The sequence below is a fragment of the Anomaloglossus baeobatrachus genome, chromosome 6 (assembly GCF_048569485.1).
Source record: "Anomaloglossus baeobatrachus isolate aAnoBae1 chromosome 6, aAnoBae1.hap1, whole genome shotgun sequence".
Classification (NCBI taxonomy): Eukaryota; Metazoa; Chordata; class Amphibia; order Anura; family Aromobatidae; genus Anomaloglossus; species Anomaloglossus baeobatrachus.
In genome coordinates, this window is record NC_134358.1 from 234,034,450 (window position 1) to 234,049,019 (window position 14,570).

Below are 14,570 nucleotides of genomic sequence, written 5' to 3' on the forward strand. Positions count from 1 at the left end.
CTGCAATGATCAAGCTCAAGCACTACAGTGGATTATATAAACGCAGGAAAAAAGCAGACAGTGGACATGCTGCTTCTTTTTTCTGCAACAAAATCTGTAAGTAGAAAAGCAACATGAGCACAGAAATCAGAATTTTCATAGACTTTGCTGGGATGCCTTTTTCCTTGCAGTATTGATTAAAATCTGCAAGAATAAACGCATGAAAAAAAGCAGCAAAAAAGCAACGTGTGCACACAGCCTAAGATGATTGTCTATAAAATTAAGGTAGTTTCACACTCAAAGCTGTAGTGGATGGTGAGATATGGAACCTAAAAGTCAAAAGTTCAAAACAATGTTACTATTTTGCATATTGTATGTATATTATAATGTTTTTGTTCTAGATCACAATTTTTATTATAGTAAAAATGGAAATTTTGCAATTATCCCAATTATCCCTCTTGCCACCATTCTTTTTAGACTCTAACTTCCTGTTTTGATGGATTCACATATCCATTAGCCACAATGAAGAGACTCTGATCCTATGTTTTGTATTGAAGCATTTAATGAGCGTGTGCAAAGATTACTGTGAAGGGAGGAAGAGCATTTTGTGAATGGTGAATCCTCTGTTATCAGCTGTGTATAGAGGTGTTGCCTTTGTTGAAAACCCATACTAAAGGTCAGAAAGTATGAGTCTCAAAAGCTCAGTTGCCAGTGTAAAAATTGCAAGATTTCTAATTTTATTTTCAATAAAGATTGTACTAAGGAAAGAAATATGCCAAAATTAAGGAAAAAATCCATTTAACACAAAAACCTGATTTAAGCAAAAAGTAACTGTATGATGATAGCTTTCCTTTAAATATCTATTTATTTGTACTGTACATCCTGTTTTGTTGCCCTGTGCATATAATTGCTCACAAAAGTTAGGGATATTTGGCTTTTGTGTGAAATTTCAGGATGATCCTTAAATGCCGTCTAATCTTTTCTGGTGAACTTAATGTGACATTCTCTAACCTTTTGAATGCACATGTCCAACTGTTCAATGTTTCACTACTTTTTGCACAACTTGCTGTTCTCTAATAAGGAGCTTAATGGCAAAATTCACAACAGGTGTTTGATCCATGAATCCCCTAATACATTTTAGGAATTGGTATTTAAACTGTCCTCCTTATCATGCTGTACACATTTTGACATCATGAGACCAAGACAACACCAAACAATTGATCAACAGTGTCACAGAGTGTCATCAGCTAGTTGCAACAGAGATATACAGAGACTAGAAGAGTCACAGAAGGGCATAGAAGTAGACGTCCTTTGGCCACATCCCCTATTGATCTCTACTTCATTGTGAACAATGCCCTTTGCAACCGGAAGATGAATTCCACACAACTCCAGCAACATTTAAAGGGGGTGAGAAGCACTCATGTGTCATGTCAGACCATTCTAAACAGTTTACATCAGAGTGATCTGCATGCTAGACAACCTGCAAGGATACCCGACCACAGCACCAGGCACAGGCATCATCGTCTTGCTTTTTAAGAAAGCACATCATTCTATGGTTTACTGAAAATGGAAGGAGGCCTACAAAGAAAAGAACACAGTACCTACAGTCAAATATAGTGGAGGTTTAAAGATGTTTTGTTGCATCTGGCACTGGTGCCTTGACTGTGTGCAAGGCATCATGAAAGCTGAAGATTACCAAAGGATTTTCAGTTGCAATGTAGTGCCCAGTGTCAGAAATCTGGGTTTCTGTCCTAGGTCATGGTTTTCCAGCAGGATTCTGACCCCAAACATACAACCAGAAAAGAAGCAACCAGGAATGGATGGAAACAAAGTGCTGGAGAGTTCTGAAGTGCCCAGCAAGGAGTCCGGATCTAAATCCCATTGAATTCTTGTGGAGGAATCTCTTAATTGTTTTTTCGAGAAGGCATCCTTCAAATATGAGAGACCTGGAGCAGTTTGCAAAGGAAGAGTGGTCCAATAATTTTCTGGGAAAAATACCTCATTTTCTGGAACAATTTTAAGGGTGCCAATACTTTCAGCCATGACTGTATATAGAAATAAGAATATTGACATTTCTTTTGGATATTTTCTCTACTTCTTACTGCTCTCCGCACGGTTTGTACAAAAAAGAACACCGTTAAATGGTAGCTCCCAGCACATTTACTTCACACAAAGCTCGTTTGGCAGCAGGAAAACTAATGGTTGCTGTTGAGGCTGTAGAAACGTTATCGTTTAAATTCTACAAATCTCTAAATTACAATGTTTTTTCTCATTTTTTTCTCACTTTGATTTTTATATTTCTCAATTGAATGCCTTACATTCGGCATTTTAATTAAAAATCAAGTGCCCTATTGGCAGCTTAGGTTACCTTGCTTAGTGCTGGCATAATGTGAAAGTACTGCATGTGCCGTCACTGTATTTTCAGTAGAGAAAGATGCAGCGGGAGGACAGCTTTGCTATGGTTTCTGTAACAAATCCAAAAGACACATTAGAAACAGCCAAATGTGCCTAGAATTACCTCTGCGAGTGACAGTCTGATGTTTGAGAGCGCACTACACTGAGCACGTGCTTGACACTAGGCTTACTTGTTAGTGTACGTAGTATGTTACTGAATACAACCTATAGATTGAATTGTTTTAGCTAGCAATGAAAATAAAAAGTAGTAAAATTGTCACCAGATTTGTCCCCTATAAGTTGCGGCCACCACCAATAAGCCCCTATATACTGCTTCTAGGATACTGTATATAAGAGCCCAGGCCGATCTGTATAACATAAAAAATATCTTTTATTATACTCACCTGCGGGGTGGTCTGGTCTGATGGGTGTCGCTGATCTTGATCCGGCGCCTCCTCTCTTCTTGCGATCACCATCCTCTTTCCCTGTTCAGTGTGGATGACACGTCCTATGTCATCCACACAGAGGCCTCCATTGTGCTCCTGTGCATTTCTATCTATCCTGCAGCGGGCAGAGCAACGTACTGTAATGGGTAGGTGTCAGGAAAGGTCAAAGGACACTCGCGCATGCGCACTACAATACTTTGCAGGGCAGAGAGAAGTGTGCGTACGCAGGAGCACAATAGAGGACACGATGTAGATGACATAGGATGTATCATCTACACAGAACTGAGACGGACGTGATCGCAAGAACAGAGGAGGCGCTGCCCATCAGACTGGACTGCCTCACAGATGAGTATAATAAAAGGTATTTTTTATGTTATACAGGGCGGCCTCGGCACTTTTACAGTGTGTCCACCCATATCCTGTCCACCGCCATTAACTTGAGAATGGCGACAGCTATAGGCATAGAAGTGGTGTCTAGGTATAGTAAAGTAGCCATGCTCGACTCAATGGAACCACCTGGTGGAAAACAACGGAGTTTATATGTTTATCTTGAAAACGGAACGATATAGAGAAAAAAAGTGAATTGCAAAGTTGTAGGGCATCATCAATTCAATACGAATCGACACCTTGCATAGAGAAATGCTACGATTAGAATGTTTAAAACTCACAAGACTGCGGACGTGAAGCGATACCTCATGGAGACCTTCCTACAAGTCATTGGGTATGGTAGCTGCGTGGAGTGGCCTCCATGTTCACCTGGCCTGACCCCATTGGACTTCTTTCTGTGAGGTCACATCAAACAGCAGGTGTATGCGACCCCTCCACCAACATTGCAGGACGTACGACGATGTATTACAGATGCTTGTGCAAACGTATCACCTACATATTGCACAACGTGCAGCAAGATACAGTATGCTGTCCAGAGTCCAGATGTGCATTGCAGCTGACGGTGGCCACTTTGAGCGTCAAAGTTAAATAACCGCCATATGCGTGACCAGTATTCAATGTTTTTGGGGGTTATGGGTTTCATATCATAGCATTTCTGTATGCAAGGTGTCAATTCGTATTGAATGGATGATGCCCTACAATTTTTTAATTCACTTTTTTCTCTATCTCGTTCTGTTTTCGAGATAAAAATACTAACTCCGTTGTTTTCCACCAGGTGGCGCTATAGGTGGTTTCATTGCGTAGCTCATGGCTACTTTACTATACCTAGACACCACTTCTATGCCTATAGCTGCCGCCGTTCTCAAGTTAATGGCGGTGGACAGGATAATGGGTGGACACACTGTATACAGTTTTCTAGAATGCTGTATATAAGGGCTCACTGGTGGTGGCCGCAACTTATAGGCGACAAATCAGTAACAGGTTACCCTTAAGTAAATCTGTTCCATACAACTTCTGAGTTGCAGAGGACCATTATATACTGTAGTACTTATAAAATTCTATGGAATCTTACTGTGCGATGGAAGGATGAATCTGCCATATTGTGCCACGTCTGTCAGATGCCAAGTAGCGAATCTAGGGAAGACTTTATCCATCCTATGTCTCCATACGGAGCCACATACAGCTGAACATGACAGTACGTACCTTTCTAAAGTACAGAATCCAGCTCTACATCTGATTATTGGATCCTGGTTGGACATTACAGCAATCAGTCAAGCACAGAGGGAGGGGCTGGGGAGAGCTTAGTCTAGAGCCCAAGTGCACATCAGTGCCAGGATCATCCACCAATGCACTTGTGGCAGAGAAGTAAAACTGTATTTCAGAAGTCATAAAGCCACTTACGTGCAACTTACAGAAATATTTATGCAGATCTTCCATTTTCCTATCCATCTCTGTCAGAGGTTTTGCATGGTCAAAATTGCTGTTCCCTTTAAAAGGAACCTGTTATTCAATTCATGTTGCATAAACCACGGGCAGCATGAATCAGAACTTTGCATTTTAAAGACTACAGCCTTTAAACCAGAGGTCTCAAACATGTGGCCCGCATGCCGAATGCGGCCCCTGAGGCTGCTTATTGCAGCCCGCAGACCCCGTGACGATCGCGGCCCTATGCTCGCTGTGTTCTCCCTATAGAGGACATTTGCAACTCTGCAGCAAAGAAAACTACTGCGCACAATACTACAGGGCACAAGGATAGGCACAATACCACAAGGATGGGCACAATACCACAAGGATGAGCACAACAGCACAAAGGATGGGCATAATACTACAGGATACAAGGATGGGCACAATACCACAAGGATGAGCATAATACTCTTGGGTACAATACTACTGGTCACAATACTACAGGACACAAGGATGGGCATAATACCACAAAGATGACCACAATACTCCTGGGCACAAGGATGGGAACAATACTACTGGGCACAATACTACAGGGCACAAGGACGCGCACAATACCACAAGTATGGGCACAATACCACAAGGATGAACACAATACTCCTTGGCACAATACTACAGGGCACAAGGATGGGCACAATACTACAAGGATGGGCACAATACTACTGAGCACAATATTACTGGGCACAAGGATGGGCACAATACCACAAGGATGAGCACAATACTCCTGGGCACAAGGATGGACACAATACTACTGGGGACAATAGTACAGGGCACAAGGAAGGGCACAATACCACAAGGATGAGCACAATACTACAAGGATGAGCACAATACCAGAAGGATGAGCACAATACTCCTGGGCACAATACTGCAGGGCACAAGGATGACCACAATAGTACAAAGATGAGCACAATACCACAAGAATGAGCACAATACTCCTGGGTACAATACTAGAGGGCACAAGGATGGGCACAATACTACTGGGCACAATACTACAAGGATGAGCACAATACTACTGAGCACAATACCACAAAGATGAGCACCTTACTACAGGGCACACAGATGGGGACATTACTACAAGATGTTGGCTAAGATTACTATATGATGCCGCTAATTGTAAAACAATATTATAATAAGGTGATAAAATGTAAAAAAAAGAAACAAAATAAAGCATGACATTTTTTTGCCATTAAAAATTCTTTTATATATATATAAACTTAACTAAACAAAAAAAGTGCAGTTTTGTTATAATAAACAAGCAAAAAATGTTCTAAAAAGTGATCCAAAAGGTGTATAGAAAAAAAACTATAGAATCATTAAAAAATTTGTTCTGCAAATAATGTGGCCCCTCTCAATTTTTTTTTCTATAAGCGGCCCATACACCCAGCTGAGTTTGAGACCCCTGCTTTAAACAATCACTGGAATAGTGGTAGAGAGGCAGCGCTGCATTCAGTGAGGGCGAGTAACAACTCTTTTTAAGATTTTAACTTGGCGTTGGCTGAAAAACCCCTTTAATCTTAGAATTTTGTAATCAGACAACCTATTTAAAGTGTATGTATTGATCATTGCAGTTTACATAGAGATTTAGATAAAAAATGGAACCATTTTGCAAATTTATTGTATTGCTTGTATTGATTTGTATAATAACCAAGAGCTGCATTCACAATTCTCCAAGCTTCAGAGCTGCACTAATGATGTGGATGAATCATTGGGTAACCTCAGGAACCAGTTCCCAGTGCTGAACATGCATAATACCAGACTGATATCCCAGCACATAAATAATAAAACAGTGCAGTCACAGTACATGGATAAATAGAGTGATGTTCCTAGCCATGCGATCTGCCTTTACATTGGTGAAAGAATGGCTCATTCTCAGTGAATTAGAGTGTGGTCGTGTAATAGGATGTCACTATTGTCCGTTCATGAAATGTCTTCTCCCCTAGATATTCTACCACAAATTATGAATTGTATTATTTTAAATATTGTAAACATTTAGGAACCACAGCAACTCAGCAATTAAGTGAAGACCACAAAGCGTTAGAGTGGCATCGCTAAGTAGTGATGAGCCAAGTGCACCAAAGTCGCCAGCGTTCTCTGATGTTGCCTAATGGTGCTTATTAGACATGTTGCCCTGAACGCTTACCTCCCAACTTGTGAAGAACAGAAAAAGGGACAAAGTATATGGTGCGCATAGCATGTTGTTAAATTTTGATCACGCCCCTAGCCGCACCCATTTAGCAATGAGGGATGTTCAGCAGACGCCCCGGACTGTTCAGTCATTCAAAGTCGTATCACTATAATTCTTTGATCTGCCCTACTCAGGGCAGATCAAAGGACCTCAATGCCGGCATGTGTGTATGACGTAGGACGCGTCATGCACCCTGGCTTCAGGAGAAGGAGGACAAAGATGGCCAAAAGAGGAGGCGCCGCACCCAGAGAACGGAGACACCCAAGTGACCCATCTGTACTGTAGCGACCGTTTAGGTATGTATTATAAAGTGATTTTTATGTTCTACACTGCGGTCTGGGCTCTAATATACATCATGTTAGAATGCTGTATGTAAGAGCCCACTGGTGGAGGCCACAGCTTATAGTCACTAAATTTGGTGACAGGTTCCCTCTAAGCTCTATATAGAAACGTCTAGAGAAAATTAAGCACCAAAAACGCAGATTTCAGTGGCGTCTTTTCATGGAATCACATCCACTTTGCTTGGACAGTTAAACACAGAAGAATTTATGTGAAAAAAAACCAGCAGAAAAAAATCTAGCATTTATGCTACATGTGAACTTGGTCTAAATGTCCAAACAAAGAGGATGCGATGTCATGAAAGCTCCGCTCTTGGTGCTTTTGCTGAACTGTGCGGTTTTGGTGCTTTTTTTCTCTCTATAGATGTCCTTGTAGAGCCTGAAAAATAAAACACAAGCGAAAAAAATGCTGTTGTATTTTTAAATGCAGAATCAAAGATTTTCTGTAATATTAGAAAGCATTCAAAACCAGGATTCAGATCTGCACCAAACATGTATCAAATATCTGGGAAAACATATATAAAAACGTAGCAAACACACAACAATCAGAGAAGTGGTGTAAACTCCTTCAGAAAAAAGCAGCATTTACACATTCAACAGCGATACATTTGTTATTGTTTTAATAGAGAAAAATAATCAATTGTACCATTTTTTTACGCAATTTACCTATCTTCATAAATAATCTGATTGCTCTGTTGCTCGGGTCGTTACAATTACAGGGACACAAATATGGCCATGTTATTTACTGATTTGTGATATTTATTATTTTTTAAAAATTCACAATAAGAATTACATTATCCTATGTTTATTTATTTTTAATTTTCTTAGAAGAAAAAAAATCTTTTCCTTTCCCTCTAGAATACCGGACATAGAGACGCTGCTGTGTGCAATGGATCTGTAGGTGCTGTGTAATCTGCTGTGGAGGCAGAGGCTGCTGTTTCATCCATATAAATCCTCTTTCTGACATTGTCATAGCGTGTAGCTCAACAGGTAGGAGCTCCCCTATCTGTAATGTGTTTAAAAGTTGCTGGTTTGATTCCAGGGGAGAAGATGACAATTAAATTATATTTTTGTCATTTTTTTTCCCTCATTTCTCTATAATAGGTTCTTGATTAGGTGATCACCTGAAACCAAATCTTATTTAACAAGGGAAAGTATAAAAACACTGCTGTAGTCTTCACAATCCTCTTGCTATTTTAGCTGGATGGCAAAACCAGTGCTGGTCAATTCTGGCTTTACTAGCAGAGGGATATAGTGAGCGTCATATTGCCTCCATTCTTAAAATTTCTAAGACGGCAGTCCATTACAATAAGGTCAAGCAGCAGACATTGGGGACAACAAAGCTACAGACCAGCAGAGGGCGAAAGCGACTCTCCACTGACCGGGATGACCGTCATCTTATTCGAATGTCACTCAGCAACCGCAGGGTGACATCAAGTGACCTATAAAAAGAATGGCAAATGGCAGCTGGGGTGAAGTGTACAGCAAGAACTGTTCATAACAGGCTCCTAGAGGCAGGGCTCAAGTCATGTAAAGCTAGAAAAAAGCCTTCTATCAATGAGAAGCAAAGGAGAGCCAGGGTGAAGATTGGCAAAGACCATAAGGATTGGACCATAGAGGACTGGAGTAAGGTAATCTCTGATGAGTCTAATTTTCAGCTTTGCCCAACACCTGGTCGTCTAATAGTTAGACGGAGACCTGGAGAGGCGTACAAGCCACAGGGTCTTGCACCCACTGTGAAATTTGGCGGAGGATCGGTGATGATCTGGGGATGCTTCAGCAAGGCTGGAAATGGGCAGATTAAACTTTGCAGAGGATGTATGAATCAAGCCGCATACAAGGTTATCTTGGAAATACAGTTGCTTCTTTCTGCTCAGGCAATGTTCCCCAACTCTGAGGACTGTTTTTTCCAGCAGAACAATGCACCATGCTACACAGCTAGGTCAATCAATGTGTAGATGAAGGACCACCACATCAAAACCCTGTCATGGCCAGCCCAATCTCCAGACCTAAACCCCACTGAAAACCCCTGGCATATAATCAAGACGAAGATGGATAGTCACAAGCCATCAAACAAAGGAGATTTTGCAGTGGGCTTTTAATTTTTGCCAGAGCTTATATCTACGTATATTGCTTTGAAAAAGGATTCATACGTGATGAACCTTTCCACATTTTTTCCACATAATACCCACAAACTTCAATATATTTTATTGGGATCTTATGTAATATACTAACACAAAGTAGCAAGCAAGCATTCGTGAAGTGTAAAGGAAATGTTTTTCTAAATATTTTAAAAATATTAATCTGAAAATTGTGATGTGCATTGTATTCAGCTTTTTGTGGTCTGATACCCCTAAAGAAAATCTTGAGTGACCAATTATGTCCAGAAGTCACCTAATTAGTAAATTCAGTCCAGCCGTGTGTAATTTATTCTCAGTATAACTACAGCTGTTCTGTGAAGGCCTCAGAGGTTTGTTTAACTTCTTAACAACGAATGACGGACATAAGCAGGTGTCAGTTCCTGCATCATGACATGTTATGTCCATCATGGCTTTAAACTGTCGCTGAGTGAAAAGAGCTTTGTGCTGACAGCGGTCACTGCCTGCTGACCTGCATGGCCAGAAATGCAGGTACACATTTCAGCTCTCTGATTGCGGTACTCGGTCAGTCAATCTGACTCACCGATCACAGCATGATCATGCAGGAGGTGTTAAAATATCAGCACTTCCCTGCACGATTGCCGCAGGAGCTCGGTTTAGCTGACAGCAAAGCTCCTGCAGTAACAGCCTGGACCAGCGAGCATGGTGCCGCTGGCTGGCTAGCCCTCTAGATTACGTGATCAAGAGCAATCTTGGCATTTAGAAGATTGTGAGAGGAAGTGTGTTCCACCTCTCACACCCATCGGCACCCCCATTTTAAAATCAGAGGGAGCCAATAGGTGTCATGGCAGTCAGAGGTCAAACGAAAACCTCCTGATATGCAAGGTATGATGGCCTGTTAGGCTCAGTCAGAGGCAGGGTCCAGCAGGTATTCTGTCAGTGTATTGTGACAGGTCTCATGTATTGCATGCATGAGTCCAGCGATCAGAACAATAAAAATTAAAGGGAACCTGTCACTAGATTTGGCGACTATAAGCTGTGGCCACTACCAGTGGGCTCTTATATACAGCATTCTAACATGCTGTACATAAGAGCTTAGGCCGCTATGTAGAATGTAAAAATCACTTTATAGCACTCACCTAATGGTCGGTGTGGCGCAGACCGGTCGGATGGGTGTCTCCGTTCTCTGAGTCCGTCACCTCCTCTTTCGGCCATCTTTGTCCTTCTTCTGAAGCCTGGGTGCATGATGCATCCTACATCATGCACACAGGCTGGCATTGAGGTCCTGTGCAGGCGCACTATAATACTTTGATCTGCCCTGCTCCCCATTTTGCAACTTTTCCGCATTTGGAATTTTATTGCAGTTTTTCAGTACATTATATGGTAAAACTCATGCTTTAATTTAAAAGTACAGCTCGTTCTGCAAAAAATGAGCCCTCACATGACCATATTGACTGAAAAATAAAAAAGTTACATCTCTCGAAAGAAGAACGGTGGAGAAAAAAATGGAAAGCGCAAAATCGGTCGGTCGTGAAGGGGTTAAATGTGAAGAAAATCACAGTTGGCTGACTTGTGACATCCAACCATTATACACCTCTGTCCCCCACCATTTAGCCCTGATTGCACTCAAATACCAGCTTGTGAAATCTAGCTGTTTTTCACCAGAACTATAGGAGTTTATTTTATGTGTTACACACCTTCTCCTGAAAAACAATTTTATCACCTTTTTAGGTGAATTCTATATTCAAACTCAGGGCTGTTCTATGGGAGCGAGGTTTTCCCGTCCCTCGCTAACATTTTTATATCATGGTGTGAGGAACAATACATATATTCTGATGACAATCCATTTGCTTCCGATTTATAGGGAACCTGTCATCAGAAATTTAGCTTGAAACCTAAAAGTTTCCCCCTCTGCAGCTCCTGGGCTGCATTCTAGCAAGGTTCCTGTACTTTTTGTGGCCCCTTTTAAACAAAATTAAATACTTTATAAACTTGTACCTTTGGCTATGCAAATTTCGTAAATTATCCATGGGGGCGGGCTGCCTGGTGTCCGTTACTGTCCCTCCTGCCGATTTACGCCGCCCCCAACGCTGAATTTCATACCTCAGGACGCCGCCCCTGGGCGCCCAAGGTCCCGCGCATGCGCTGTGGGACTGTGCAGTGTGTGCACGTGTGACCGCTGGTGACGTTTTGCGCACGCACGAGGTTATGGGCGGCGCTGTGATTGTCCTCAGCAAGTGCCGCCCATAACCTCGTGACCGCACTTTCCCTCTTCCTCCAGCTTTCTGCGCAAGCGCTCGCTGGCTAGATGACAGTGGGGACAGCGCATCCACGAGATTATGGGCGGGCACTTGCGATGCAATCACAGCGCCGCCCATAACTCGTGCCTGTGACACACGTCACCAGCAGTCCTGGCGTGGGCGGCACCTCGGGCGCAGTGGGCGGCATCCTGATGTACGAAATGGAGCGTGGGTGGACGGTGTCAATGTGCAGGAGGGACAACAACGGACACCAGAGAGCCCGCCCCCATGGAGAATTTACAAGATTTTCATACCAAAAGGTAGAAGTTTATAAAATATTTAATTTGGTTTAAAAGGGGGCACAAAAAGTATAGAAACCTTGCTAGAATACAGCCCAAGAGCTGCAGAGGGGAAACTTTTAGGTTTCAAGCTAAATTTCTGATGACAGGTTCCCTTTAACAATCTTCCTAAGGTACATAGACGATGTACTTATTATTTGGTGTGGTTCTGAAGACAGAGTTAACATGTTCACTGATTATTTGAATAATAACCTATGCAACATTATATTCACCTCAGAACATCAGAAAAATAAAATTTCCTTTTTGAATGTTAGCTTAACTGGCAATATCAATCTAGCTTGTGTGGAGACCTGTCTTTTCCGCAAAGCCTTCTGCTGGAAATTCATTGTTGTACGCTAAAAGCTGCCACCATAAGCATGTTACAAATAATTTACCGGTAGGCAAATATGTACATGCTAAAAGATCTTGTAGTAACCAAAAAAACATATGATATGGAGTATCAAAAAATTGATAGAAGACTCCATAACAGAAGCTAATCACATCATATTACTGAGACCGCTAAATCTAAAACCAATCTAAAGACCATGTTACGGGTGCTGTGGCACTGGAGACTATGTTCGGATTTCTTGCTACTGCACATGTACGAGCACTGGAGACTATGTTCGGATTTCTTGCTACTGCACATGTGCGAGCGCTGGAAACTAAGTCCTATCTTGGAGCTATTGCACATGTGCGAGTGACATCTTCACTGACACGAGGTCACATGTCTCTGACACTTTCTAAGCCGATTGGTCGCTGGTCATGTGCTTGTGATGCCTTGCTCGGTGATAGGCCAGCGTAACGTCATTGCTGTCGTTCTGACAGCGAATTGGCTCTGGTGTCCTCCATCTTGGATGAGGCACAGAGTCTATATAAGACCCTGACGTACGCTGCTCGGCGCTCAGTCCTCTTGGTTCATGCATGAGAGTAGACGCTCTGTGCACGTCCCTTTAGGCATCTCTCTGTCTATGCTAGGTGAGCGCTACCGGCAGGGTAGCGTTCTTGTACCTTACAGCTTCGGCTGCGGTCCGTATCCTTACACCTTAGTGGAGCGGACATAGGCAGGTGTCTGAGGCACATGGTCCGGCTGGGCCTTGTGATTCTACTCGTAGGTGGACGTTGCCACTAGGGTAACGTTCCTTGCGTCTGACAGTTGTTCGTATCCTCGCACACTAGGGGAGCGAACATAGGTAGGAGCTTTGTGGGGTTTGTGCTGCTGCCGTCTCTTTTGCACCACTAGTGGAGCGGACCTAGGCAGGTGCCATATCTAGTGGTTCGTGTCTTTGCACACTAGTGGAGCGAACGCAGGTAGGAGCTTTGTGCGGCTTACGCTGCTGTCCGTCTCCTGGCACCGCTAGAGGAACGGACCTAGGTAGGTGCCATTTCACACTCAATGCTTTTGTCTCTGTGATCATTAACAGAGACCATACCACACACCCTCCGTGTAAGGGAGGAATTGCTTTATTTCCTAACTATATGCCTCTGTGAGTTTAACAGAGGTATTGCACTCTGCACTTGTGCTACTACTATTTACAGCGGCACACTTATATACTCTTCCTCACTCATTAACCTATCCCTTTTACGTTAATGCTAAATACGGTAGTCGCTGTGACTTTAACAGTACACGCCGTGATTGGCTCTAGTGTCACTGAGACGTATCAGTGTCAGTACTGCTTCCGTAGTACAAGATACCCCTTATCCTCTGCGATAGTCTGCAGCAGAGACTTTGCATGGTGGACCCTGACTGTCTGATATCCCTTTGGTTTTTATAATCAGACAACCCCCGTAACAGACCAGATCACAATATTTGGATAATAACAATTCTACATTACAATATGTCTCCAAATCTAGAGATCCTATGGTAGTATTTTCAACCAAGTTTAGCAAGGATTACTACCAGGTTATTCAAATTATTAAGAAATTTCTTCCGATATTATCCACTGATCCAACACTTCTTGAACAAGGCATCAAATTTGTCTCCATTCAAAATAGAACATTAGGCAACATTTTCTCTCCCAGTGACCACACTAATAGACAAATATCTAATAAAGAAAAAAAACAAGAAAGCCAGCTAAACTCAAAATGGCATGTATTATAAGATGTGCACTGCACTAAAAATTCCAAACTGTACTATTATAAATTTGAGATTTTTGGCAAAAAATTGCAATTTCTTGAGCTACCCCGCCATGTCATGGCAAGACTCTTTGGGGCAGTCCTAATCTAAAATAATTTTATATAAAATGTGCCTTACGGCCTCACATATGAAAAGGTAGAACTGTTTATAGCAGCACTTACCTAATATCTAAATAAAGGCAGAAACAGCGGTACTGTGTGGTTACCTTCCACTGGATCTGTTAAATGTTCACAGGAAAACTATGGACTTTGTAAATATATGATCATCACAAATAAATTGTTTCATATGTTTCTAACAAGAAATACAACATTAACACCTTAATAAATTGTGGCACAAACAATGTGATATATTTGCTGTCCTGCATTACATGTAAAAACACAGTATGTCGGGAGTACAACACGTACTCTGAGACGACGTGTATCTAAACATATTTACGATGCGGTTAATTCTAATACCACCAGAAGCCTCTCTGGCGCTTCACAGCATTTCTTGAGCACTGTGGTGACTGCGGGAGCCTTATAGTAAGCGCCATTGATAGGGTTAACTTACCAAAGAGAGGTGGTAATATT

At 42.1% G+C, this 14,570-nt stretch overlaps 1 protein-coding gene across 6 annotated transcripts in view; it reads right to left on the reverse strand.

Annotated features, from left to right (window-relative positions):
• The window catches only part of PHACTR1 (phosphatase and actin regulator 1), a 513,119-nt gene that overhangs the window by 282,153 nt on the left and 216,396 nt on the right, over nt 1-14,570 (reverse strand). The window lies entirely within an intron of this gene.